Source organism: Brienomyrus brachyistius, chromosome 2 (genome assembly GCF_023856365.1).
Source record: "Brienomyrus brachyistius isolate T26 chromosome 2, BBRACH_0.4, whole genome shotgun sequence".
In the NCBI taxonomy this organism is placed as follows: Eukaryota; Metazoa; Chordata; class Actinopteri; order Osteoglossiformes; family Mormyridae; genus Brienomyrus; species Brienomyrus brachyistius.
The window spans coordinates 39,322,710-39,346,956 of record NC_064534.1 but is presented as its reverse complement, the minus strand read 5'-3'; the positions used below and the strand labels follow the sequence as shown (position 1 = coordinate 39,346,956).

Here is a 24,247-nt window from a genome sequence, read left to right as displayed (position 1 = left end):
TCTACCACCAGCAAAGAAGTTTCCATCCCTAATTCTTCTGTGATTCCCACTAACCTAAACATTAAGCTGGCATTGAAGGGTGTGAATTACCCCGGCCAACCTGCTCTTTTAAATACAGCTTTCAGCAAGTTTTGAAAGGAGGAGAAGAGCAGATAATATGCCAATAATATCGAATATTCTGTGGCGAAGTGGTTTTTGCATAGAAAACAAAGCGGTGAGTTTAAGAGGAATTATATCAGTACTTTGTTTAAAACTGTGTGTAACAAACTGTCTCTTTATTATTAACAATAAGTTGTAAAACGTGAATGTGGAGTGACAGTCTTCAAGTTTGTCAGAAGATCGCGCCCTGGTGGAATAAAGGCACGAACAGCTTACAGCACCTAGAATTACCAGGCAGTATTTAGAGTAAAACGGTGTGTAAAGGCTGCCTTTATGAATGAGAGAAAAAAAATATATATATAAAATAGTAAAATGGAAGGGGAGTGATAGATTTAAATTAATCGTGAAGTGGAGCGCCCCCTGTATAAAGTAAAAGTGAGAAAAGCTTACAGCACCTGGTATTCCGAGGAGGTCTCCCATCCAAGTACTAACCAGACCCTAGCCTGCTTAGCGTCCGAGATCAGACGAGATCGGGCGCGTTCAGGGTGGTATGGCCGTAAGCGAGAGACGCTACCAAAAATAGCCCTATTGCATTACACGCGTCTATACATGCCAGTTAGTCCCATTGGATCCTACTCCTGTTTTTTTTTTTTTTATCTGACTCACACTGCAGCACCACCATCCAATCGGCAGCACCGGACCCACACCAAACATTCACCAAACTACTCATCCGGCAGCCTACCACAATTATTCCATTCTTTCCGCATCCGCACACTTCCTTCTCTTTAACTCCTTTTCACTACCGCACAGGTTAATCGCTGCACGTCCCCCGCCGGCAAACATTACTCCTTTGCCAACCTTTTGCAGGCTTCTCTTAACAACCCTCTGTTATCAACTCCGCTAACAGCCACAAAATCTCTGCCGCACGAAGCCCACTGGTAGCTGTTGAATCACATGCTTCCCCAAAACGTCGCGCTGTCAGAACACTGGGAGCTACACACACTAACAAGTCCATACTGCAGGCTGCAGCCAGAACAATTTTCTACATTCAAACATCGACAGCCTCTTCTCTCTAAAAATTCACCAGACCGCTTCTACCACCAGCAAAGAAGTTTCCATCCCTAATTCTTCTGTGATTCCCACTAACCTAAACATTAAGCTGGCATTGAAGGGTGTGAATTACCCCGGCCAACCTGCTCTTTTAAATACAGCTTTCAGCAAGTTTTGAAAGGAGGAGAAGAGCAGATAATATGCCAATAATATCGAATATTCTGTGGCGAAGTGGATTTTGCATAGAAAACAAAGCGGTGAGTTTAAGAGGAATTATATCAGTACTTTGTTTAAAACTGTGTGTAACAAACTGTCTCTTTATTATTAACAATAAGTTGTAAAACGTGAATTTGGAGTGACAGTCTTCAAGTTTGTCAGAAGATCGCGCCCTGGTGGAATAAAGGCACGAACAGCTTACAGCACCTAGAATTACCAGGCAGTATTTAGAGTAAAACGGTGTGTAAAGGCTGCCTTTATGAATGAGAGAAAAAAAATATATATATAAAATAGTAAAATGGAAGGGGAGTGATAGATTTAAATTAATCGTGAAGTGGAGCGCCCCCTGTATAAAGTAAAAGTGAGAAAAGCTTACAGCACCTGGTATTCCGAGGAGGTCTCCCATCCAAGTACTAACCAGACCCTAGCCTGCTTAGCTTCTGAGATCAGACGAGATCAGGCGCGTTCAGGGTGGTATGGCCATAAGCAAGAGCCGCGAACAAAAACAGCACTTTTGCATTACACGACTCTATACATGCCAGTTAGTCCCATTGGATCCTACTCCTGTTTTTTTTTTTTTTTATCTGACTCACACTGCAGCACCACCATCCAATCGGCAGCGCCGCACCCACACCAAACATTCACCAAACTACTCAGCCGGCAGCCTACCACAATTATTCCATTCTTTCCGCATCCGCACACTTCCTTCTCTTTAAGTCCTTTACACTACCGCACAGGTTAATCGCCGCACGTCCCCCGCCGGCAAACATTACTCCTTTGCCTACCTCATGCAGGCTTCTCTTAACGACCCTCTGTTATCAACTCCGCTAACAGCCACAAAATCTCTGCCGCACGAAGCCCACTGGTAGCTGTTGAATCACATGCTTCCCCAAAACGTCGCGCTGTCAGAACACTGGGAGCTACACACACTAACAAGTCCATACTGCAGGCTGCAGCCAGAACAATTTTCTACATTCAAACATCGACAGCCTCTTCTCTCTAAAAATTCACCAGACCGCTTCTACCACCAGCAAAGAAGTTTCCATCCCTAATTCTTCTGTGATTCCCACTAACCTAAACATTAAGCTGGCATTGAAGGGTTTGAATTACCCCGGCCAACCTGCTCTTTTAAATACAGCTTTTTGCAAGTTTTGAAAGGAGGAGAAGAGCAGACCTTGCTATGCCAACAATATGAAGTCTTCTGTGGCGAAGTGGTTTTTGCATAGAAAACAAAGCGGTGAGTTGAAGAGGAATTATATCAGTACTTTGTTTAAAACTGTGTGTAAAAAGCTGTCTCTTTATTATTAACAATAAGTTGTAAAACGTGAATGGGGAGTGACAGTCTTCAAGTTTGTGAGAAGATCGTGCCCTGGTGGAATAAAGGCACGAACAGCTTACAGCACCTAGAATTACCAGGCAGTATTTAGAGTAAAACGTGTTTAAAAGCTGCCTTTATGAATGAGAGAAAAAAGAAATATATAAAATAGTAAAATGGAAGGGGAGTGATAGATTTAAATTAATCGTGAAGTGGAGCGCCCCCTGTATAAAGTAAAAGTGAGAAAAGCTTACAGCACCTGGTATTCCGAGGAGGTCTCCCATCCAAGTACTAACCAGACCCTACCCTGCTTGGCTTCCGAAATCGGATGAGATCGGGCGTGTTCAGGGTGGTATGGCCATAAGCGAGAGATGCTACCAAAAACAGCCCTTTTGCATTACACGCGTCTATACATGCCAGTTAGTCCCATTGGATCCTACTCCTGTTTTTTTTTTTTTTATCTGACTCACACTGCAGCACCACCATCCAATCGGCAGCGCCGGACCCACACCAAACATTCACCAAACTACTCAGCCGGCAGCCTACCACAATTATTCCATTCTTTCCGCATCCGCACACTTCCTTCTTTTTAACTCCTTTTCACTACCGCACAGGTTAATCGCCGCACGTCCCCCGCCGGCAAACATTACTCATTTGCCTACTGCATGCAGGCTTCTCTTAACGACCCTCTGTTATCAACTCCGCTAACAGCCACAAAATCTCCGCCGCACGAAGCCCACTGGTAGCTGCTGAATCACATGCTTCCCCAAAACGTCGCGCTGTCAGAACACTGGGAGCTACACACACCAACAAGTCCATACTGCAGGCTGCAGCCAGAACAATTTTCTACATTCAAACATCGACGGCCTCTTCTCTCTAAAAATTCACCAGACCGCTTCTACCACCAGCAAAGAAGTTTCCATCCCTAATTCCTCTGTGATTCCCACTAACCTAAACATTAAGCTGGCATTGAAGGGTGTGAATTACGCCGGCCAATCTGTTCTTTTAAATACAGCTTTTAGCAAGTTTTGAAAGGAGAAGAGCAGAACTTGCTATGCCAATAATATCGAGTCTTCTGTGGCGAAGTGGTTTTTGCATAGAAAACAAAGCGGTCAGTTGAAGAGGAATAATATCAGTACTTTGTTTAAAACTGTGTGTAAAAAGCTGTCTCTTTATCATTAACAATAAGTTGTAAAACGTGAATGGGGAGTGACAGTCTTCAAGTTTGTGAGAAGATCGCGCCCTGGTGGAATAAAGGCACGAACAGCTTACAGCACCTAGAATTACCAGGAAGTATTTAGAGTAAAACGGTGTGTAAAAGCTGCCTTTATGAATGAGATAAAAATATATATATATATATAAAATAGTAAAATGGAAGGGGAGTGATAGATTTAAATTAATCGTGAAGTGGAGCGCCCCCTGTATAAAGTGAGAAAAACTTACAGCACCTGGTATTCCCAGGTGGCCTCCCATCCAAGTACTAACCAGACCCTAACCTGCTTAGCTTCCGAGATCAGACGAGATCAGGCGTGTTCAGGGTGGTATGGCCGTTAGCGAGAGATGCTACCAAAAACATCCCTTTTGCATTACACGCCTCTATACATGCCAGTTGGTCCCATTGGATCCTACTAATGTTCTTTTTTTTTTTTTATCTGACTCACACTGCAGCCCCACCATCCAATCGGCAGCGCCGGACCCACACCAAACATTCACCAAACTACTCAGCCGGCAGCCTACCACAATTATTCCATTCTTTCCGCATCCGCACACTTCCTTCTTTTTAACTCCTTTTCACTACCGCACAGGTTAATCGCCGCACGTCCCCCGCCGGCAAACATTACTCCTTTGCCTACTGCATGCAGGCTTCTCTTAACGACCCTCTGTTATCAACTCCGCTAACAGCCACAAAATCTCCGCCGCACGAAGCCCACTGGTAGCTGCTGAATCACATGCTTCCCCAAAACGTCGCGCTGTCAGAACACTGGGAGCTACACACACCAACAAGTCCATACTGCAGGCTGCAGCCAGAACAATTTTCTACATTCAAACATCGACGGCCTCTTCTCTCTAAAAATTCACCAGACCGCTTCTACCACCAGCAAAGAAGTTTCCATCCCTAATTCCTCTGTGATTCCCACTAACCTAAACATTAAGCTGGCATTGAAGGGTGTGAATTACCCCGGCCAATCTGTTCTTTTAAATACAGCTTTTAGCAAGTTTTGAAAGGAGAAGAGCAGAACTTGCTATGCCAATAATATCGAGTCTCCTGTGGCGAAGTGGTTTTTGCATAGAAAACAAAGCGGTCAGTTGAAGAGGAATAATATCAGTACTTTGTTTAAAACTGTGTGTAAAAAGCTGTCTCTTTATCATTAACAATAAGTTGTAAAACGTGAATGGGGAGTGACAGTCTTCAAGTTTGTGAGAAGATCGCGCCATGGTGGAATAAAGGCACGAACAGCTTACAGCACCTAGAATTACCAGGAAGTATTTAGAGTAAAACGGTGTGTAAAAGCTGCCTTTATGAATGAGAGAAAAAAAAATATATATATATAAAATAGTTAAATGGAAGGGGAGTGATAGATTTAAATTAATCGTGAAGTGGAGCGCCCCCTGTATAAAGTAAAAGTGAGAAAAGCTTACAGCACCTGGTATTCCCAGGTGGTTTCCCATCCAAGTACTAACCAGACCCTAACCTGCTTAGCTTCCGAGATCAGACGAGATCAGGCGTGTTCAGGGTGGTATGGCCGTAAGCGAGAGATGCTACCAAAAACATCCCTTTTGCATTACACGCCTCTATACATGCCAGTTGGTCCCATTGGATCCTACTAATGTTCTTTTTTTTTTTTTATCTGACTCACACTGCAGCCCCACCATCCAATCGGCAGCGCCGGACCCACACCAAACATTCACCAAACTACTCAGCCGGCAGCCTACCACAATTATTCCATTCTTTCCGCATCCGCACACTTCCTTCTTTTTAACTCCTTTTCACTACCGCACAGGTTAATCGCCGCACGTCCCCCGCCGGCAAACATTACTCCTTTGCCTACTGCATGCAGGCTTCTCTTAACGACCCTCTGTTATCAACTCCGCTAACAGCCACAAAATCTCCGCCGCACGAAGCCCACTGGTAGCTGCTGAATCACATGCTTCCCCAAAACGTCGCGCTGTCAGAACACTGGGAGCTACACACACCAACAAGTCCATACTGCAGGCTGCAGCCAGAACAATTTTCTACATTCAAACATCGACGGCCTCTTCTCTCTAAAAATTCACCAGACCGCTTCTACCACCAGCAAAGAAGTTTCCATCCCTAATTCCTCTGTGATTCCCACTAACCTAAACATTAAGCTGGCATTGAAGGGTGTGAATTACCCCGGCCAATCTGTTCTTTTAAATAGAGCTTTCAGCAAGTTTTGAAAGGAGAAGAGCAGAACTTGCTATGCCAATAATATCGAGTCTTCTGTGGCGAAGTGGTTTTTGCATAGAAAACAAAGCGGTCAGTTGAAGAGGAATAATATCAGTACTTTGTTTAAAACTGTGTGTAAAAAGCTGTCTCTTTATCATTAACAATAAGTTGTAAAACGTGAATGGGGAGTGACAGTCTTCAAGTTTGTGAGAAGATCGCGCCCTGGTGGAATAAAGGCACGAACAGCTTACAGCACCTAGAATTACCAGGAAGTATTTAGAGTAAAACGGTGTGTAAAAGCTGCCTTTATGAATGAGATAAAAATATATATATATATATAAAATAGTAAAATGGAAGGGGAGTGATAGATTTAAATTAATCGTGAAGTGGAGCGCCCCCTGTATAAAGTGAGAAAAACTTACAGCACCTGGTATTCCCAGGTGGCCTCCCATCCAAGTACTAACCAGACCCTAACCTGCTTAGCTTCCGAGATCAGACGAGATCAGGCGTGTTCAGGGTGGTATGGCCGTTAGCGAGAGATGCTACCAAAAACATCCCTTTTGCATTACACGCCTCTATACATGCCAGTTGGTCCCATTGGATCCTACTAATGTTCTTTTTTTTTTTTTATCTGACTCACACTGCAGCCCCACCATCCAATCGGCAGCGCCGGACCCACACCAAACATTCACCAAACTACTCAGCCGGCAGCCTACCACAATTATTCCATTCTTTCCGCATCCGCACACTTCCTTCTTTTTAACTCCTTTTCACTACCGCACAGGTTAATCGCCGCACGTCCCCCGCCGGCAAACATTACTCCTTTGCCTACTGCATGCAGGCTTCTCTTAACGACCCTCTGTTATCAACTCCGCTAACAGCCACAAAATCTCCACCGCACGAAGCCCACTGGTAGCTGCTGAATCACATGCTTCCCCAAAACGTCGCGCTGTCAGAACACTGGGAGCTACACACACCAACAAGTCCATACTGCAGGCTGCAGCCAGAACAATTTTCTACATTCAAACATCGACGGCCTCTTCTCTCTAAAAATTCACCAGACCGCTTCTACCACCAGCAAAGAAGTTTCCATCCCTAATTCCTCTGTGATTCCCACTAACCTAAACATTAAGCTGGCATTGAAGGGTGTGAATTACCCCGGCCAATCTGTTCTTTTAAATAGAGCTTTCAGCAAGTTTTGAAAGGAGAAGAGCAGAACTTGCTATGCCAATAATATCGAGTCTTCTGTGGCGAAGTGGTTTTTGCATAGAAAACAAAGCGGTCAGTTGAAGAGGAATAATATCAGTACTTTGTTTAAAACTGTGTGTAAAAAGCTGTCTCTTTATCATTAACAATAAGTTGTAAAACGTGAATGGGGAGTGACAGTCTTCAAGTTTGTGAGAAGATCGCGCCCTGGTGGAATAAAGGCACGAACAGCTTACAGCACCTAGAATTACCAGGAAGTATTTAGAGTAAAACGGTGTGTAAAAGCTGCCTTTATGAATGAGAGAAAAAAAAAATATATATATAAAATAGTAAAATGGAAGGGGAGTGATAGATTTAAATTAATCGTGAAGTGGAGCGCCCCCTGTATAAAGTAAAAGTGAGAAAAGCTTACAGCACCTGGTAACCCCAGGTGGTCTCCCATCCAAGTACTAACCAGACCCAACCCTGCTTGGCTTCCGAGATCAGACGAGATCAGGCGTGTTCAGGGTGGTATGGCCGTAAGCGGGAGATGCCACCAAAAACATCCCTTTTGCATTACACGCCTCTATACATGCCAGTTGGTCCCATTGGATCCTACTAATGTTCTTTTTTTTTTTTTTTATCTGACTCACACTGCAGCCCCACCATCCAATCGGCAGCGCCGGACCCACACCAAACATTCACCAAACTACTCAGCCGGCAGCCTACCACAATTATTCCATTCTTTCCGCATCCGCACACTTCCTTCTTTTTAACTCCTTTTCACTACCGCACAGGTTAATCGCCGCACGTCCCCCGCCGGCAAACATTACTCCTTTGCCTACTGCATGCAGGCTTCTCTTAACGACCCTCTGTTATCAACTCCGCTAACAGCCACAAAATCTCCGCCGCACGAAGCCCACTGGTAGCTGCTGAATCACATGCTTCCCCAAAACGTCACGCTGTCAGAACACTGGGAGCTACACACACCAACAAGTCCATACTGCAGGCTGCAGCCAGAACAATTTTCTACATTCAAACATCGACGGCCTCTTCTCTCTAAAAATTCACCAGACCGCTTCTACCACCAGCAAAGAAGTTTCCATCCCTAATTCCTCTGTGATTCCCACTAACCTAAACATTAAGCTGGCATTGAAGGGTGTGAATTACCCTGGCCAATCTGTTCTTTTAAATACAGCTTTTAGCAAGTTTTGAAAGGAGAAGAGCAGAGCTTGCTATGCCAATAATATCGAGTCTTCTGTGGCGAAGTGGTTTTTGCATAGAAAACAAAGCGGTCAGTTGAAGAGGAATAATATCAGTACTTTGTTTAAAACTGTGTGTAAAAAGCTGTCTCTTTATCATTAACAATAAGTTGTAAAACGTGAATGGGGAGTGACAGTCTTCAAGTTTGTGAGAAGATCGCGCCCTGGTGGAATAAAGGCACGAACAGCTTACAGCACCTAGAATTACCAGGAAGTATTTAGAGTAAAACGGTGTGTAAAAGCTGCCTTTATGAATGAGAGAAAAAATATATAGTTATATATATATAAAATAGTAAAACGGAAGGGGAGTGATAGATTTAAATTAATCGTGAAGTGGAGTGCCCCCTGTATAAAGTAAAAGTGAGAAAAGCTTACAGCACCTGGTATTCCCAGGTGGTCTCCCATCCAAGTACTAACCAGAACCTACCCTGCTTAGCTTCCGAGATCAGACAAGATCGGGCGTGTTCAGGGTGGTATGGCCATAAGCGAGAGATGCTACCAAAAACAGCCCTTTTGCATTACACGCCTCTATACATGCCAGTTGGTCCCATTGGATCCTACTAATGTTCTTTTTTTTTTTTTTTATCTGACTCACACTGCAGCACCACCATCCAATCGGCAGCGCCGGACCCACACCAAACATTCACCAAACTACTCAGCCGGCAGCCTACCACAATTATTCCATTCTTTCCGCATCCGCACACTTCCTTCTTTTTAACTCCTTTTCACTACCGCACAGGTTAATCGCCGAACGTCCCCCGCCGGCAAACATTACTCCTTTGCCTACTGCATGCAGGCTTCTCTTAACGACCCTCTGTTATCAACTCCGCTAACAGCCACAAAATCTCCGCCGCACGAAGCCCACTGGTAGCTGCTGAATCACATGCTTCCCCAAAACGTCGCGCTGTCAGAACACTGGGAGCTACACACACCAACAAGTCCATACTGTAGGCTGCAGCCAGAACAATTTTCTACATTCAAACATCGACGGCCTCTTCTCTCTAAAAATTCACCGGACCGCTTCTACCACCAGCAAAGAAGTTTCCATCCCTAATTCCTCTGTGATTCCCACTAACCTAAACATTAAGCTGGCATTGAAGGGTGTGAATTACCCTGGCCAATCTGTTCTTTTAAATACAGCTTTTAGCAAGTTTTGAAAGGAGAAGAGCAGAGCTTGCTATGCCAATAATATCGAGTCTTCTGTGGCGAAGTGGTTTTTGCATAGAAAACAAAGCGGTCAGTTGAAGAGGAATAATATCAGTACTTTGTTTAAAACTGTGTGTAAAAAGCTGTCTCTTTATCATTAACAATAAGTTGTAAAACGTGAATGGGGAGTGACAGTCTTCAAGTTTGTGAGAAGATCGCGCCCTGGTGGAATAAAGGCACGAACAGCTTACAGCACCTAGAATTACCAGGAAGTATTTAGAGTAAAACGGTTTCTAAAAGCTGGCTTTATGAAAGAGAGAAAAATATATATATATATATAAAATAGTAAAATGGAAGGGGAGTGCTAGATTTAAATTAATCGTGAAGTGGAACGCCCCCTGTATAAAGTAAAAGTGAGAAAAGCTTACAGCACCTGGTATTCCCAGGAGGTCTCCCATCCAAGTACTAACCAGACCCTACCTTGTTTGGCTTCCGAGATCAGATGAGATCAGGCGTGTTCAGGGTGGTATGACCATAAGCGAGAGATGTTACCACAAACAGCCCTTTTGCATTACACGCGTCTATACATGCCAGTTAGTCCCATTGGATTCTACTCCTGGTTTTTTTTTTTTTTATCTGACTCACACTGCAGCACCACCATCCAATCGGCAGCGCCGGACCCACACCAAACATTCACCAAACTACTCAGCCGGCAGCCTACCACAATTATTCCATTCTTTCCGCATCCGCACACTTCCTTCTTTTTAACTCCTTTTCACTACCGCACAGGTTAATCGCCGCACGTCCCCCGCCGGCAAACATTACTCCTTTGTCTACTGCATGCAGGCTTCTCTTAACGACCCTCTGTTATCAACTCCGCTAACAGCCACAAAATCTCCGCCGCACGAAGCCCACTGGTAGCTGCTGAATCACATGCTTCCCCAAAACGTCGCGCTGTCAGAACACTGGGAGCTACACACACCAACAAGTCCATACTGTAGGCTGCAGCCAGAACAATTTTCTACATTCAAACATCGACGGCCTCTTCTCTCTAAAAATTCACCAGACCGCTTCTACCACCAGCAAAGAAGTTTCCATCCCTAATTCCTCTGTGATTCCCACTAACCTAAACATTAAGCTGGCATTGAAGGGTGTGAATTACCCTGGCCAATCTGTTCTTTTAAATACAGCTTTTAGCAAGTTTTGAAAGGAGAAGAGCAGAGCTTGCTATGCCAATAATATCGAGTCTTCTGTGGCGAAGTGGTTTTTGCATAGAAAACAAAGCGGTCAGTTGAAGAGGAATAATATCAGAACTTTGTTTAAAACTGTGTGTAAAAAGCTGTCTCTTTATCATTAACAATAAGTTGTAAAACGTGAATGGGGAGTGACAGTCTTCAAGTTTGTGAGAAGATCGCGCCCTGGTGGAATAAAGGCACGAACAGCTTACAGCACCTAGAATTACCAGGAAGTATTTAGAGTAAAACGGTGTGTAAAAGCTGCCTTTATGAATGAGAGAAAAAAAAAAAAAATATATATATATAATAGTAAAATGAAAGGGGAGTGATAGATTTAAATTAATCGTGAAGTGGAGCGCCCCCTGTATAAAGTAAAAGTGAGAAAAGCTTACAGCACCTGGTAATCCCAGGTGGTCTCCCATCTAAGTACTAACCAGACCATACCCTGCTTGGCTTTCGAGATCAGACGAGATCGGGCGTGTTCAGGGTGGTATGGCCGCAAGCGAGAGATGCTACCAAAAACAGCCCTTTTGCATTACACGCGTCTATACATGCCAGTTAGTCCCATTGGATCCTACTCCTGGTTTTTTTTTTTTTTTGTCTAACTCACACTGCAGCACCACCATCCAATCGGCAGCGCCGGACCCACACCAAACATTCACCAAACTACTCAGCCGGCAGCCTACCACAATTATTCCATTCTTTCCGCATCCGCACACTTCCTTCTTTTTAACTCCTTTTCACTACCACACAGGTTAATCGCCGCACGTCCCCCGCCGGCAAACATTACTCCTTTGCCTACTGCATGCAGGCTTCTCTTAACGACCCTCTGTTATCAACTCCGCTAACAGCCACAAAATCTCCGCCGCACGAAGCCCACTGGTAGCTGCTGAATCACATGCTTCCCCAAAACGTCGCGCTGTCAGAACACTGGGAGCTACACACACCAACAAGTCCATACTGTAGGCTGCAGCCAGAACAATTTTCTACATTCAAACATCGACGGCCTCTTCTCTCTAAAAATTCACCAGACCGCTTCTACCACCAGCAAAGAAGTTTCCATCCCTAATTCCTCTGTGATTCCCACTAACCTAAACATTAAGCTGGCATTGAAGGGTGTGAATTACCCTGGCCAATCTGTTCTTTTAAATACAGCTTTTAGCAAGTTTTGAAAGGAGAAGAGCAGAGCTTGCTATGCCAATAATATCGAGTCATCTGTGGCGAAGTGGTTTTTGCATAGAAAACAAAGCGGTCAGTTGAAGAGGAATAATATCAGTACTTTGTTTAAAACTGTGTGTAAAAAGCTGTCTCTTTATCATTAACAATAAGTTGTAAAACGTGAATGGGGAGTGACAGTCTTCAAGTTTGTGAGAAGATCGCGCCCTGGTGGAATAAAGGCACGAACAGCTTACAGCACCTAGAATTACCAGGAAGTATTTAGAGTAAAACGGTTTCTAAAAGCTGGCTTTATGAAAGAGAGAAAAAAATATATATATATATAAAATAGTAAAATGGAAGGGGAGTGCTAGATTTAAATTAATCGTGAAGTGGAGCGCCCCCTGTATAAAGTAAAAGTGAGAAAAGCTTACAGCACCTGGTATTCCCAGGAGGTCTCCCATCCAAGTACTAACCAGACCCTACCTTGTTTGGCTTCCGAGATCAGATGAGATCAGGCGTGTTCAGGGTGGTATGGCCATAAGCGAGAGATGCTACCACAAACAGCCCTTTTGCATTACACGCGTCTATACATGCCAGTTAGTCCCATTGGATTCTACTCCTGGTTTTTTTTTTTTTTATCTGACTCACACTGCAGCACCACCATCCAATCGGCAGCGCCGGACCCACACCAAACATTCACCAAACTACTCAGCCGGCAGCCTACCACAATTATTCCATTCTTTCCGCATCCGCACACTTCCTTCTTTTTAACTCCTTTTCACTACCGCACAGGTTAATCGCCGCACGTCCCCCGCCGGCAAACATTACTCCTTTGCCTACTGCATGCAGGCTTCTCTTAACGACCCTCTGTTATCAACTCCGCTAACAGCCACAAAATCTCCGCCGCACGAAGCCCACTGGTAGCTGCTGAATCACATGCTTCCCCAAAACGTCGCGCTGTCAGAACACTGGGAGCTACACACACCAACAAGTCCATACTGTAGGCTGCAGCCAGAACAATTTTCTACATTCAAACATCGACGGCCTCTTCTCTCTAAAAATTCACCAGACCGCTTCTACCACCAGCAAAGAAGTTTCCATCCCTAATTCCTCTGTGATTCCCACTAACCTAAACATTAAGCTGGCATTGAAGGGTGTGAATTACCCTGGCCAATCTGTTCTTTTAAATACAGCTTTTAGCAAGTTTTGAAAGGAGAAGAGCAGAGCTTGCTATGCCAATAATATCGAGTCTTCTGTGGCGAAGTGGTTTTTGCATAGAAAACAAAGCGGTCAGTTGAAGAGGAATAATATCAGAACTTTGTTTAAAACTGTGTGTAAAAAGCTGTCTCTTTATCATTAACAATAAGTTGTAAAACGTGAATGGGGAGTGACAGTCTTCAAGTTTGTGAGAAGATCGCGCCCTGGTGGAATAAAGGCACGAACAGCTTACAGCACCTAGAATTACCAGGAAGTATTTAGAGTAAAACGGTGTGTAAAAGCTGCCTTTATGAATGAGAGAAAAAAAAAATATATATATATATAATAGTAAAATGGAAGGGGAGTGATAGATTTAAATTAATCGTGAAGTGGAGCGCCCCCTGTATAAAGTAAAAGTGAGAAAAGCTTACAGCACCTGGTAATCCCAGGTGGTCTCCCATCTAAGTACTAACCAGACCATACCCTGCTTGGCTTCCGAGATCAGACGAGATCGGGCGTGTTCAGGGTGGTATGGCCGCAAGCGAGAGATGCTACCAAAAACAGCCCTTTTGCATTACACGCGTCTATACATGCCAGTTAGTCCCATTGGATCCTACTCCTGGTTTTTTTTTTTTTGTCTAACTCACACTGCAGCACCACCATCCAATCGGCAGCGCCGGACCCACACCAAACATTCACCAAACTACTCAGCCGGCAGCCTACCACAATTATTCCATTCTTTCCGCATCCGCACACTTCCTTCTTTTTAACTCCTTTTCACTACCACACAGGTTAATCGCCGCACGTCCCCCGCCGGCAAACATTACTCCTTTGCCTACTGCATGCAGGCTTCTCTTAACGACCCTCTGTTATCAACTCCGCTAACAGCCACAAAATCTCCGCCGCACGAAGCCCACTGGTAGCTGCTGAATCACATGCTTCCCCAAAACGTCGCGCTGTCAGAACACTGGGAGCTACACAAACCAACAAGTCCATACTGCAGGCTGCAGCCAGAACAATTTTCTACATTCAAACATCGACGGCCTCTTCTCTCTAAAAATTCACCAGACCGCTTCTACCACCAGCAAAGAAGTTTCCATCCCTAATTCCTCTGTGATTCCCACTAACCTAAACATTAAGCTGGCATTGAAGGGTGTGAATTACCCCGGCCAATCTGTTCTTTTAAATACAGCTTTTAGCAAGTTTTGAAAGGAGAAGAGCAGAACTTGCTATGCCAATAATATCGAGTCTTCTGTGGCGAAGTGGTTTTTGCATAGAAAACAAAGCGGTCAGTTGAAGAGGAATAATATCAGTACTTTGTTTAAAACTGTGTGTAAAAAGCTGTCTCTTTATCATTAACAATAAGTTGTAAAACGTGAATGGGGAGTGACAGTCTTCAAGTTTGTGAGAAGATCGCGACCTGGTGGAATAAAGGCACGAACAGCTTACAGCACCTAGAATTACCAGGAAGTATTTAGAGTAAAACGGTTTCTAAAAGCTGCCTTTATGAATGAGAGAAAAAAAATATAAATATATATAAAATAGTAAAATGGAAGGGGAGTGATAGATTTAAATTAATCGTGAAGTGGAGCGCCCCCTGTATAAAGTAAAAGTGAGAAAAGCTTACAGCACCTGGTATTCCCAGGTGGTTTTCCATCCAAGTACTAACCAGACCCTACCCTGCTTAGCTTCCAAGATCAGACGAGATCGGGTGTGTTCAGGGTGGTATGGCCGTAAGCGAGAGATGCTACCAAAAACAGCCATTTTGCATTACACGCGTCTATACATGCCAGTTAGTCCCATTGGATCCTACTCCTGGTTTTTTTTTTTTTATCTGACTCACACTGCAGCCCCACCATCCAATCGGCAGCGCCGGACCCACACCAAACATTCACCAAACTACTCAGCCGGCAGCCTACCACAATTATTCCATTCTTTCCGCATCCGCACACTTCCTTCTTTTTAACTCCTTTTCACTACCACACAGGTTAATCGCCGCACGTCCCCCGCCGGCAAACATTACTCCTTTGCCTACTGCATGCAGGCTTCTCTTAACGACCCTCTGTTATCAACTCCGCTAACAGCCACAAAATCTCCGCCGCACGAAGCCCACTGGTAGCTGCTGAATCACATGCTTCCCCAAAACGTCGCGCTGTCAGAACACTGGGAGCTACACACACCAACAAGTCCATACTGCAGGCTGCAGCCAGAACAATTTTCTACATTCAAACATCGACGGCCTCTTCTCTCTAAAAATTCACCAGACCGCTTCTACCACCAGCAAAGAAGTTTCCATCCCTAATTCCTCTGTGATTCCCACTAACCTAAACATTAAGCTGGCATTGAAGGGTGTGAATTACCCCGGCCAATCTGTTCTTTTAAATACAGCTTTTAGCAAGTTTTGAAAGGAGAAGAGCAGAACTTGCTATGCCAATAATATCGAGTCTTCTGTGGCGAAGTGGTTTTTGCATAGAAAACAAAGCGGTCAGTTGAAGAGGAATAATATCAGTACTTTGTTTAAAACTGTGTGTAAAAAGCTGTCTCTTTATCATTAACAATAAGTTGTAAAACGTGAATGGGGAGTGACAGTCTTCAAGTTTGTGAGAAGATCGCGACCTGGTGGAATAAAGGCACGAACAGCTTACAGCACCTAGAATTACCAGGAAGTATTTAGAGTAAAACGGTTTCTAAAAGCTGCCTTTATGAATGAGAGAAAAAAAATATAAATATATATAAAATAGTAAAATGGAAGGGGAGTGATAGATTTAAATTAATCGTGAAGTGGAGCGCCCCCTGTATAAAGTAAAAGTGAGAAAAGCTTACAGCACCTGGTATTCCCAGGTGGTTTCCCATCCAAGTACTAACCAGACCCTACCCTGCATAGCTTCCAAGATCAGACGAGATCGGGCGTGTTCAGGGTGGTATGGCCATAAGCGAGAGATGCTACCAAAAACAGCCATTTTGCATTACACGCGTCTATACATGCCAGTTAGTCCCATTGGATCCTACTCCTGGTTTTTTTTTTTTTTATCTGACTCACACTGCAGCCCCACCATCCAATCGGCAGCGCCGGACCCACACCAAACATTCACCAAACTACTCAGCCGGCAGCCTACCACAATTATTCCATTCTTTCCGCATCCGCACACTTCCTTCTTTTTAACTCCTTTTCACTACCGCACAGGTTAATCGCCGCACGTCCCCCGCCGGCAAACATTACTCCTTTGCCTACTGCATGTAGGCTTCTCTTAACGACCCTCTGTTATCAACTCCGCTAACAGCCACAAAATCTCCGCCGCACGAAGCCCACTGGTAGCTGCTGAATCACATGCTTCCCCAAAACGTCGCGCTGTCAGAACACTGGGAGCTACACACACCAACAAGTCCATACTGCAGGCTGCAGCCAGATCAATTTTCTACATTCAAACATCGACGGCCTCTTCTCTCTAAAAATTCACCAGACCGCTTCTACCACCAGCAAAGAAGTTTCCATCCCTAATTCCTCTGTGATTCCCACTAACCTAAACATTAAGCTGGCATTGAAGGGTGTGAATTACCCCGGCCAATCTGTTCTTTTAAATACAGCTTTTAGCAAGTTTTGAAAGGAGAAGAGCAGAACTTGCTATGCCAATAATATCGAGTCTTCTGTGGCGAAGTGGTTTTTGCATAGAAAACAAAGCGGTCAGTTGAAGAGGAATAATATCAGTACTTTGTTTAAAACTGTGTGTAAAAAGCTGTCTCTTTATCATTAACAATAAGTTGTAAAACGTGAATGGGGAGTGACAGTCTTCAAGTTTGTGAGAAGATCGCGCCCTGGTGGAATAAAGGCACGAACAGCTTACAGCACCTAGAATTACCAGGAAGTATTTAGAGTAAAACGGTTTCTAAAAGCTGCCTTTATGAATGAGAGAAAAAAAAATATATATATATATGAAATAGTAAAATGGAAGGGGAGTAATAGATTTAAATTAATCGTGAAGTGGAGCGCCCCCTGTATAAAGTAAAAGTGAGAAAAGCTTACAGCACCTGGTATTCCCAGGAGGTCTCCCATCCAAATACTAACCAGACCCTACGCTGCTTGGCTTCCGAGATCAGATGAGATCGGGCGTGTTCAGGGTGGTATGGCCGTAAGCGAGAGATGCTACCAAAAACAGCCCTTTTGCATTACACGCGTCTATACATGCCAGTTAGTCCCATTGGATCCTACTCCTGGTTTTTTTTTTTTTTTTATCTGACTCACACTGCAGCCCCACCATCCAATCGGCAGCGCCGGACCCACACCAAACATTCACCAAACTACTCAGCCGGCAGCCTACCACAATTATTCCATTCTTTCCGCATCCGCACACTTCCTTCTCTTTACCTCCTTTTCACTACCTCACAGGTTAATCGCTGCACGTCCCCCGCCGGCAAACATTACTCCTTTGCCTACTGCATGCAGGCTTCTCTTAACGACCCTCTGTTATCAACTCCGCTAACAGCCACAAAATCTCCGCCGCACGAAGCCCACTGGTAGCTGCTGAATCACATGCTTCCCCAAAACGTCGCGCTGTCAGAACACTGGGAGCTACACACACCAACAAGTCCATACTGCAGGCTGCAGCCAGAACAATTTTCTACATTCAAACATCGACGGCCTCTTCTCTCTAAAAATTCACCAGACCGCTTCTACCACCAGCAAAGAAGTTTCCATCCCTAATTCCTCTGTGATTCCCACTAACCTAAACATTAAGCTGGCATTGAAGGGTGTGAATTACCCCGGCCAATCTGTTCTTTTAAATACAGCTTTTAGCAAGTTTTGAAAGGAGAAGAGCAGAACTTGCTATGCCAATAATATCGAGTCTTCTGTGGCGAAGTGGTTTTTGCATAGAAAACAAAGCGGTCAGTTGAAGAGGAATAATATCAGTACTTTGTTTAAAACTGTGTGTAAAAAGCTGTCTCTTTATCATTAACAATAAGTTGTAAAACGTGAATGGGGAGTGACAGTCTTCAAGTTTGTGAGAAGATCGCGACCTGGTGGAATAAAGGCACGAACAGCTTACAGCACCTAGAATTACCAGGAAGTATTTAGAGTAAAACGGTTTCTAAAAGCTGCCTTTATGAATGAGAGAAAAAAAATATAAATATATATAAAATAGTAAAATGGAAGGGGAGTGATAGATTTAAATTAATCGTGAAGTGGAGCGCCCCCTGTATAAAGTAAAAGTGAGAAAAGCTTACAGCACCTGGTATTCCCAGGTGGTTTCCCATCCAAGTACTAACCAGACCCTACCCTGCTTAGCTTCCAAGATCAGACGAGATCGGGCGTGTTCAGGGTGGTATGGCCATAAGCGAGAGATGCTACCAAAAACAGCCATTTTGCATTACACGCGTCTATACATGCCAGTTAGTCCCATTGGATCCTACTCCTGGTTTTTTTTTTTTTTATCTGACTCACACTGCAGCCCCACCATCCAATCGGCAGCGCCGGACCCACACCAAACATTCACCAAACTACTCAGCCGGCAGCCTACCACAATTATTCCATTCTTTCCGCATCCGCACACTTCCTTCTTTTTAACTCCTTTTCACTACCGCACAGGTTAATCGCCGCACGTCCCCCGCCGGCAAACATTACTCCTTTGCCTACTGCATGTAGGCTTCTCTTAACGACCCTCTGTTATCAACTCCGCTAACAGCCACAAAATCTCCGCCGCACGAAGCCCACTGGTAGCTGCTGAATCACATGCTTCCCCAAAACGTCGCGCTGTCAGAACACTGGGAGCTACACACACCAACAAGTCCATACTGCAGGCTGCAGCCAGATCAATTTTCTACATTCAAACATCGACGGCCTCTTCTCTCTAAAAATTCACCAGACCGCTTCTACCACCAGCAAAGAAGTTTCCATCCCTAATTCCTCTGTGATTCCCACTAACCTAAACATTAAGCTGGCATTGAAGGGTGTGAATTACCCCGGCCAATCTGTTCTTTTAAATACAGCTTTTAGCAAGTTTTGAAAGGAGAAGAGCAGAACTTGCTATGCCAATAATATCGAGTCTTCTGTGGCGAAGTGGTTTTTGCATAGAAAACAAAGCGGTCAGTTGAAGAGGAATAATATCAGTACTTTGTTTAAAACTGTGTGTAAAAAGCTGTCTCTTTATCATTAACAATAAGTTGTAAAACGTGAATGGGGAGTGACAGTCTTCAAGTTTGTGAGAAGATCGCGCCCTGGTGGAATAAAGGCACGAACAGCTTACAGCACCTAGAATTACCAGGAAGTATTTAGAGTAAAACGGTTTCTAAAAGCTGCCTTTATGAATGAGAGAAAAAAAAAATATATATATATATGAAATAGTAAAATGGAAGGGGAGTGATAGATTTAAATTAATCGTGAAGTGGAGCGCCCCCTGTATAAAGTAAAAGTGAGAAAAGCTTACAGCACCTGGTATTCCCAGGAGGTCTCCCATCCAAATACTAACCAGACCCTACGCTGCTTGGCTTCCGAGATCAGATGAGATCGGGCGTGTTCAGGGTGGTATGGCCGTAAGCGAGAGATGCTACCAAAAACAGCCCTTTTGCATTACACGCGTCTATACATGCCAGTTAGTCCCATTGGATCCTACTCCTGGTTTTTTTTTTTTTTTTATCTGACTCACACTGCAGCCCCACCATCCAATCGGCAGCGCCGGACCCACACCAAACATTCACCAAACTACTCAGCCGGCAGCCTACCACAATTATTCCATTCTTTCCGCATCCGCACACTTCCTTCTCTTTACCTCCTTTTCACTACCTCACAGGTTAATCGCTGCACGTCCCCCGCCGGCAAACATTACTCCTTTGCCTACCTCTTGCAGGATTCTCTTAACAACCCTCTGTTATCAACTCCGCTAACAGCCACAAAATCTCTGCCGCACGAAGCCCACTGGTAGCTGTTGAATCACATGCTTCTCCAAAACGTCGCGCTGTCAGAGCACTGGGAGCTACACACACCAACAAGTCCATACTGCAGGCTGCAGCCAGAACAATTTTCTACATTCAAACATCGACAGCCTCTTCTCTCTAAAAATTCACTAGACCGCTTCTACCACCAGCAAAGAAGTTTCCATCCCTAATTCTTCTGTGATTCCCACTAACCTAAACATTAAGCTGGCATTGAAGGGTGTAAATTACCCCGGCCAACCTGCTCTTTTAAATACAGCTTTTAGCAAGTTTTGAAAGGAGGAGAAGAGCAGATAATATGCCAATAATATCGAATATTCTGTGGCGAAGTGGTTTTTGCATAGAAAACAAAGCGGTGAGTTGAAGAGGAATTATATTAGTACTTTGTTTAAAACTGTGTGTAAAAAGCTGTCTCTTTATTATTAACAATAAGTTGTAAAACGTGAATGGGGAGTGACAGTCTTCAAGTTTGTGAGAAGATCGCGCCCTGGTGGAATAAAGGCACGAACTGCTTACAGCACCTAGAATTACCAGGCAGTATTTAGAGTAAAACGGTGTGTAAAAGCTGCCTTTATGAATGAGAGAAAAAAGAAATATATAAAATAGTAAAATGGAAGGGGAGTGATACATTTAAATTAATCGTGAAGTGGAGCGCCCCCTGTATAAAGTAAAAGTGAGAAAAGCTTACAGCACCTGGTATTCCCAGGCGGTCTCCCATTCAAGTACTAACCAGACCCTAGCCTGTTTAGCTTCCAAGATCAGACGAGATCGGGCGCGTTCAGGGTGGTATGGCCGTAAGCGAGAGACGCTACCAAAAATAGCCCTTTTGCATTACACGCGTCTATACATGCCAGTTAGTCCCATTGGATCCTACTCCTGTTTTTTTTTTTTTTTTTATCTGACTCACACTGCAGCCCCACCATCCAATCGGCAGTGCCGGAACCACACCAAACATTCACCAAACTACTCAGCCGGCAGCCTACCACAATTATTCCATTCTTTCCGCATCCGCACACTTCCTTCTCTTTAACTCCTTTTCACTACCGCACAGGTTAATCGCCGCACGTCCCCCGCCGGCAAACATTACTCCTTTGCCTACCTCATGCAGGCTTCTCTTAACAACCCTGTGTTATCAACTCCGCTAACAGCCACAAAATCTCTGCCGCACGAAGCCCACTGGTAGCTGTTGAATCACATGCTTCCCCAAAACGTCGCGCTGTCAGAACACTGGGAGCTACACACACCAACAAGTCCATACTGCAGGCTGCATCCAGAACAATTTTCTACATTGAAACATCGACGGCCTCTTCTCTCTAAAAATTCACCAGACCGCTTCTACCACCAGCAAAGAAGTTTCCATCCCTAATACCTCTGTTATTCCCACTAACCTAAACATTAATCTGGCATTGAAGGGTGTGAATTACCCCGGCCAACCTGCTCTTTTAAATAAAGCTTTTAGCAAGTTTTGAAGGGAGGAGAAGAGCAGACCTTGCTTTGCCAATAATATCGAGTCTTCTGTGGCGAAGTGGTTTTTGCATAGAAAACAAAGCGGTGAGTTGAAGAGGAATTATATCAGTACTTTGTTTAAAACTGTGTGTAAAAAGCTGTCTCTTTATCATTAACAATAAGTTGTAAAACGTGAATGGGGAGTGACAGTCTTCAAGTTTGTGAGAAGATCGCGCCCTGGTGGAATAAAGGCACGAACAGCTTACAGCACCTAGAATTACCAGGCAGTATTTAGAGTAAAACGTGTGTAAAAGCTGCCTTCATGAATGAGAGAAAAAAAAAATATATATATATAAAATAGTAAAATGGAAGGGGAGTGATAGATTTAAATTAATCGTGAAGTGGAGCGCCCCCTGTATAAAGTAAAAGTGAGATAAGCTTACAGCACCTGGTATTCCCAGGAGGTCTCCCATCCAAGTACTAACCAGACCCTACCCTGCTTGGCTTCCGAGATCGGATGAGATCGGGCGTGTTCAGGGTGGTATGGCCATAAGCGAGAGATGCGACCAAAAACAGCCCTTTTGCATTACACGCGTCTATACATGCCAGTTAGTCCCATTGGATCCTACTAATGTTCTTTTTTTTTTTTTTATCTGACTCACACTGCAGCCCCACCATCCAATCGGCAGCGTCGGACCCACACCAAACATTCACCAAACTACTCAGCCAGCAGCCTACCACAATTATTCCATTCTTTCCGCATCCGCACACTTCCTTCTCTTTAACTCCTTTTCACTACCTCACAGGTTAATCGCTGCACGTCCCCCGCCGGCAAACATTACTCCTTTGCCTACCTCTTGCAGGATTCTCTTAACAACCCTCTGTTATCAACTCCGCTAACAGCCACAAAATCTCTGCCGCACGAAGCCCACTGGTAGCTGTTGAATCACATGCTTCTCCAAAACGTCGCGCTGTCAGAGCACTGGGAGCTACACACACCAACAAGTCCATACTGCAGGCTGCAGCCAGAACAATTTTCTACATTCAAACATCGACAGCCTCTTCTCTCTAAAAATTCACCAGACCGCTTCTACCACCAGCAAAGAAGTTTCCATCCCTAATTCTTCTGTGATTCCCACTAACCTAAACATTAAGCTGGCATTGAAGTGTGTAAATTACCCCGGCCAACCTGCTCTTTTAAATACAGCTTTTAGCAAGTTTTGAAAGGAGGAGAAGAGCAGATAATATGCCAATAATATCGAATATTCTGTGGCGAAGTGGTTTTTGCATAGAAAACAAAGCGGTGAGTTGAAGAGGAATTATATTAGTACTTTGTTTAAAACTGTGTGTAAAAAGCTGTCTCTTTATTATTAACAATAAGTTGTAAAACGTGAATGGGGAGTGACAGTCTTCAAGTTTGTGAGAAGATCGCGCCCTGGTGGAATAAAGGCACGAACAGCTTACAGCAGCTATAATTACCAGGCAGTATTTAGAGTAAAACGGTGTGTAAAAGCTGCCTTTATGAATGAGAGAAAAAAGAAATATATAAAATAGTAAAATGGAAGGGGAGTGATACATTTAAATTAATCGTGAAGTGGAGCGCCCCCTGTATAAAGTAAAAGTGAGAAAAGCTTACAGCACCTGGTATTCCCAGGTGGTCTCCCATTCAAGTACTAACCAGACCCTAGCCTGCTTAGCTTCCAAGATCAGACGAGATCGGGCGCGTTCAGGGTGGTATGGCCGTAAGTGAGAGACGCTACCAAAAATAGCCCTTTTGCATTACACGCGTCTATACATGCCAGTTAGTCCCATTGGATCCTACTCCTGTTTTTTTTTTTTTTTTTATCTGACTCACACTGCAGCCCCACCATCCAATCGGCAGTGCCGGAACCACACCAAACATTCACCAAACTACTCAGCCGGCAGCCTACCACAATTATTCCATTCTTTCCGCATCCGCACACTTCCTTCTCTTTAACTCCTTTTCACTACCGCACAGGTTAATCGCCGCACGTCCCCCGCCGGCAAACATTACTCCTTTGCCTACCTCATGCAGGCTTCTCTTAACAACCCTGTGTTATCAACTCCGCTAACAGCCACAAAATCTCTGCCGCACGAAGCCCACTGGTAGCTGTTGAATCACATGCTTCCCCAAAACGTCGCGCTGTCAGAACACTGGGAGCTACACACACCAACAAGTCCATACTGCAGGCTGCATCCAGAACAATTTTCTACATTGAAACATCGACGGCCTCTTCTCTCTAAAAATTCACCAGACCGCTTCTACCACCAGCAAAGAAGTTTCCATCCCTAATACCTCTGTGATTCCCACTAACCTAAACATTAATCTGGCATTGAAGGGTGTGAATTACCCCGGCCAACCTGCTCTTTTAAATAAAGCTTTTAGCAAGTTTTGAAGGGAGGAGAAGAGCAGACCTTGCTTTGCCAATCATATCGAGTCTTCTGTGGCGAAGTGGTTTTTGCATAGAAAACAAAGCGGTGAGTTGAAGAGGAATTATATCAGTACTTTGTTTAAAACTGTGTGTAAAAAGCTGTCTCTTTATCATTAACAATAAGTTGTAAAACGTGAATGGGGAGTGACAGT

General features: G+C 44.2%; 19 non-coding genes and 1 pseudogene across 19 annotated transcripts; all 20 read right to left on the bottom strand.

The window, feature by feature from the left end:
- Positions 1-542: 542 nt before the first annotated feature.
- LOC125736130 (5S ribosomal RNA) lies at positions 543-661 on the bottom strand. Its single transcript, XR_007395413.1, has one exon. It is a non-coding gene; the product is annotated as a 5S ribosomal RNA (ribosomal RNA).
- Positions 662-1,734: 1,073 nt separating this feature from the next.
- On the bottom strand, positions 1,735-1,853 carry LOC125735851 (5S ribosomal RNA). The gene has a single exon (XR_007395137.1). It is a non-coding gene; the product is annotated as a 5S ribosomal RNA (ribosomal RNA).
- A 1,074-nt stretch (positions 1,854-2,927) lies between these two features.
- On the bottom strand, positions 2,928-3,046 carry LOC125735671 (5S ribosomal RNA). The gene has a single exon (XR_007394964.1). It is a non-coding gene; the product is annotated as a 5S ribosomal RNA (ribosomal RNA).
- Positions 3,047-4,116: 1,070 nt separating this feature from the next.
- LOC125730795 (5S ribosomal RNA) lies at positions 4,117-4,235 on the bottom strand. Its single transcript, XR_007391086.1, has one exon. It is a non-coding gene; the product is annotated as a 5S ribosomal RNA (ribosomal RNA).
- A 1,078-nt stretch (positions 4,236-5,313) lies between these two features.
- On the bottom strand, positions 5,314-5,432 carry LOC125735996 (5S ribosomal RNA). Its single transcript, XR_007395280.1, has one exon. It is a non-coding gene; the product is annotated as a 5S ribosomal RNA (ribosomal RNA).
- Positions 5,433-6,504: 1,072 nt separating this feature from the next.
- On the bottom strand, positions 6,505-6,623 carry LOC125730794 (5S ribosomal RNA). Its single transcript, XR_007391085.1, has one exon. It is a non-coding gene; the product is annotated as a 5S ribosomal RNA (ribosomal RNA).
- A 1,077-nt stretch (positions 6,624-7,700) lies between these two features.
- LOC125730889 (5S ribosomal RNA) lies at positions 7,701-7,819 on the bottom strand. The gene has a single exon (XR_007391181.1). It is a non-coding gene; the product is annotated as a 5S ribosomal RNA (ribosomal RNA).
- A 1,085-nt stretch (positions 7,820-8,904) lies between these two features.
- On the bottom strand, positions 8,905-9,023 carry LOC125736087 (5S ribosomal RNA). The gene has a single exon (XR_007395370.1). It is a non-coding gene; the product is annotated as a 5S ribosomal RNA (ribosomal RNA).
- Positions 9,024-10,103: 1,080 nt separating this feature from the next.
- On the bottom strand, positions 10,104-10,222 carry LOC125736671 (5S ribosomal RNA). The gene has a single exon (XR_007395946.1). It is a non-coding gene; the product is annotated as a 5S ribosomal RNA (ribosomal RNA).
- A 1,080-nt stretch (positions 10,223-11,302) lies between these two features.
- LOC125731618 (5S ribosomal RNA) lies at positions 11,303-11,421 on the bottom strand (annotated as a pseudogene).
- A 1,078-nt stretch (positions 11,422-12,499) lies between these two features.
- LOC125736328 (5S ribosomal RNA) lies at positions 12,500-12,618 on the bottom strand. The gene has a single exon (XR_007395609.1). It is a non-coding gene; the product is annotated as a 5S ribosomal RNA (ribosomal RNA).
- A 1,078-nt stretch (positions 12,619-13,696) lies between these two features.
- On the bottom strand, positions 13,697-13,815 carry LOC125731146 (5S ribosomal RNA). Its single transcript, XR_007391431.1, has one exon. It is a non-coding gene; the product is annotated as a 5S ribosomal RNA (ribosomal RNA).
- Positions 13,816-14,892: 1,077 nt separating this feature from the next.
- Positions 14,893-15,011, bottom strand: LOC125734926 (5S ribosomal RNA). The gene has a single exon (XR_007394228.1). It is a non-coding gene; the product is annotated as a 5S ribosomal RNA (ribosomal RNA).
- A 1,077-nt stretch (positions 15,012-16,088) lies between these two features.
- On the bottom strand, positions 16,089-16,207 carry LOC125736992 (5S ribosomal RNA). Its single transcript, XR_007396259.1, has one exon. It is a non-coding gene; the product is annotated as a 5S ribosomal RNA (ribosomal RNA).
- A 1,079-nt stretch (positions 16,208-17,286) lies between these two features.
- LOC125735766 (5S ribosomal RNA) lies at positions 17,287-17,405 on the bottom strand. Its single transcript, XR_007395056.1, has one exon. It is a non-coding gene; the product is annotated as a 5S ribosomal RNA (ribosomal RNA).
- Positions 17,406-18,485: 1,080 nt separating this feature from the next.
- On the bottom strand, positions 18,486-18,604 carry LOC125735038 (5S ribosomal RNA). Its single transcript, XR_007394337.1, has one exon. It is a non-coding gene; the product is annotated as a 5S ribosomal RNA (ribosomal RNA).
- A 1,080-nt stretch (positions 18,605-19,684) lies between these two features.
- LOC125735765 (5S ribosomal RNA) lies at positions 19,685-19,803 on the bottom strand. The gene has a single exon (XR_007395055.1). It is a non-coding gene; the product is annotated as a 5S ribosomal RNA (ribosomal RNA).
- A 1,074-nt stretch (positions 19,804-20,877) lies between these two features.
- LOC125736557 (5S ribosomal RNA) lies at positions 20,878-20,996 on the bottom strand. The gene has a single exon (XR_007395835.1). It is a non-coding gene; the product is annotated as a 5S ribosomal RNA (ribosomal RNA).
- A 1,082-nt stretch (positions 20,997-22,078) lies between these two features.
- LOC125732634 (5S ribosomal RNA) lies at positions 22,079-22,197 on the bottom strand. Its single transcript, XR_007392009.1, has one exon. It is a non-coding gene; the product is annotated as a 5S ribosomal RNA (ribosomal RNA).
- Positions 22,198-23,271: 1,074 nt separating this feature from the next.
- LOC125736851 (5S ribosomal RNA) lies at positions 23,272-23,390 on the bottom strand. Its single transcript, XR_007396119.1, has one exon. It is a non-coding gene; the product is annotated as a 5S ribosomal RNA (ribosomal RNA).
- Positions 23,391-24,247: the final 857 nt, after the last annotated feature.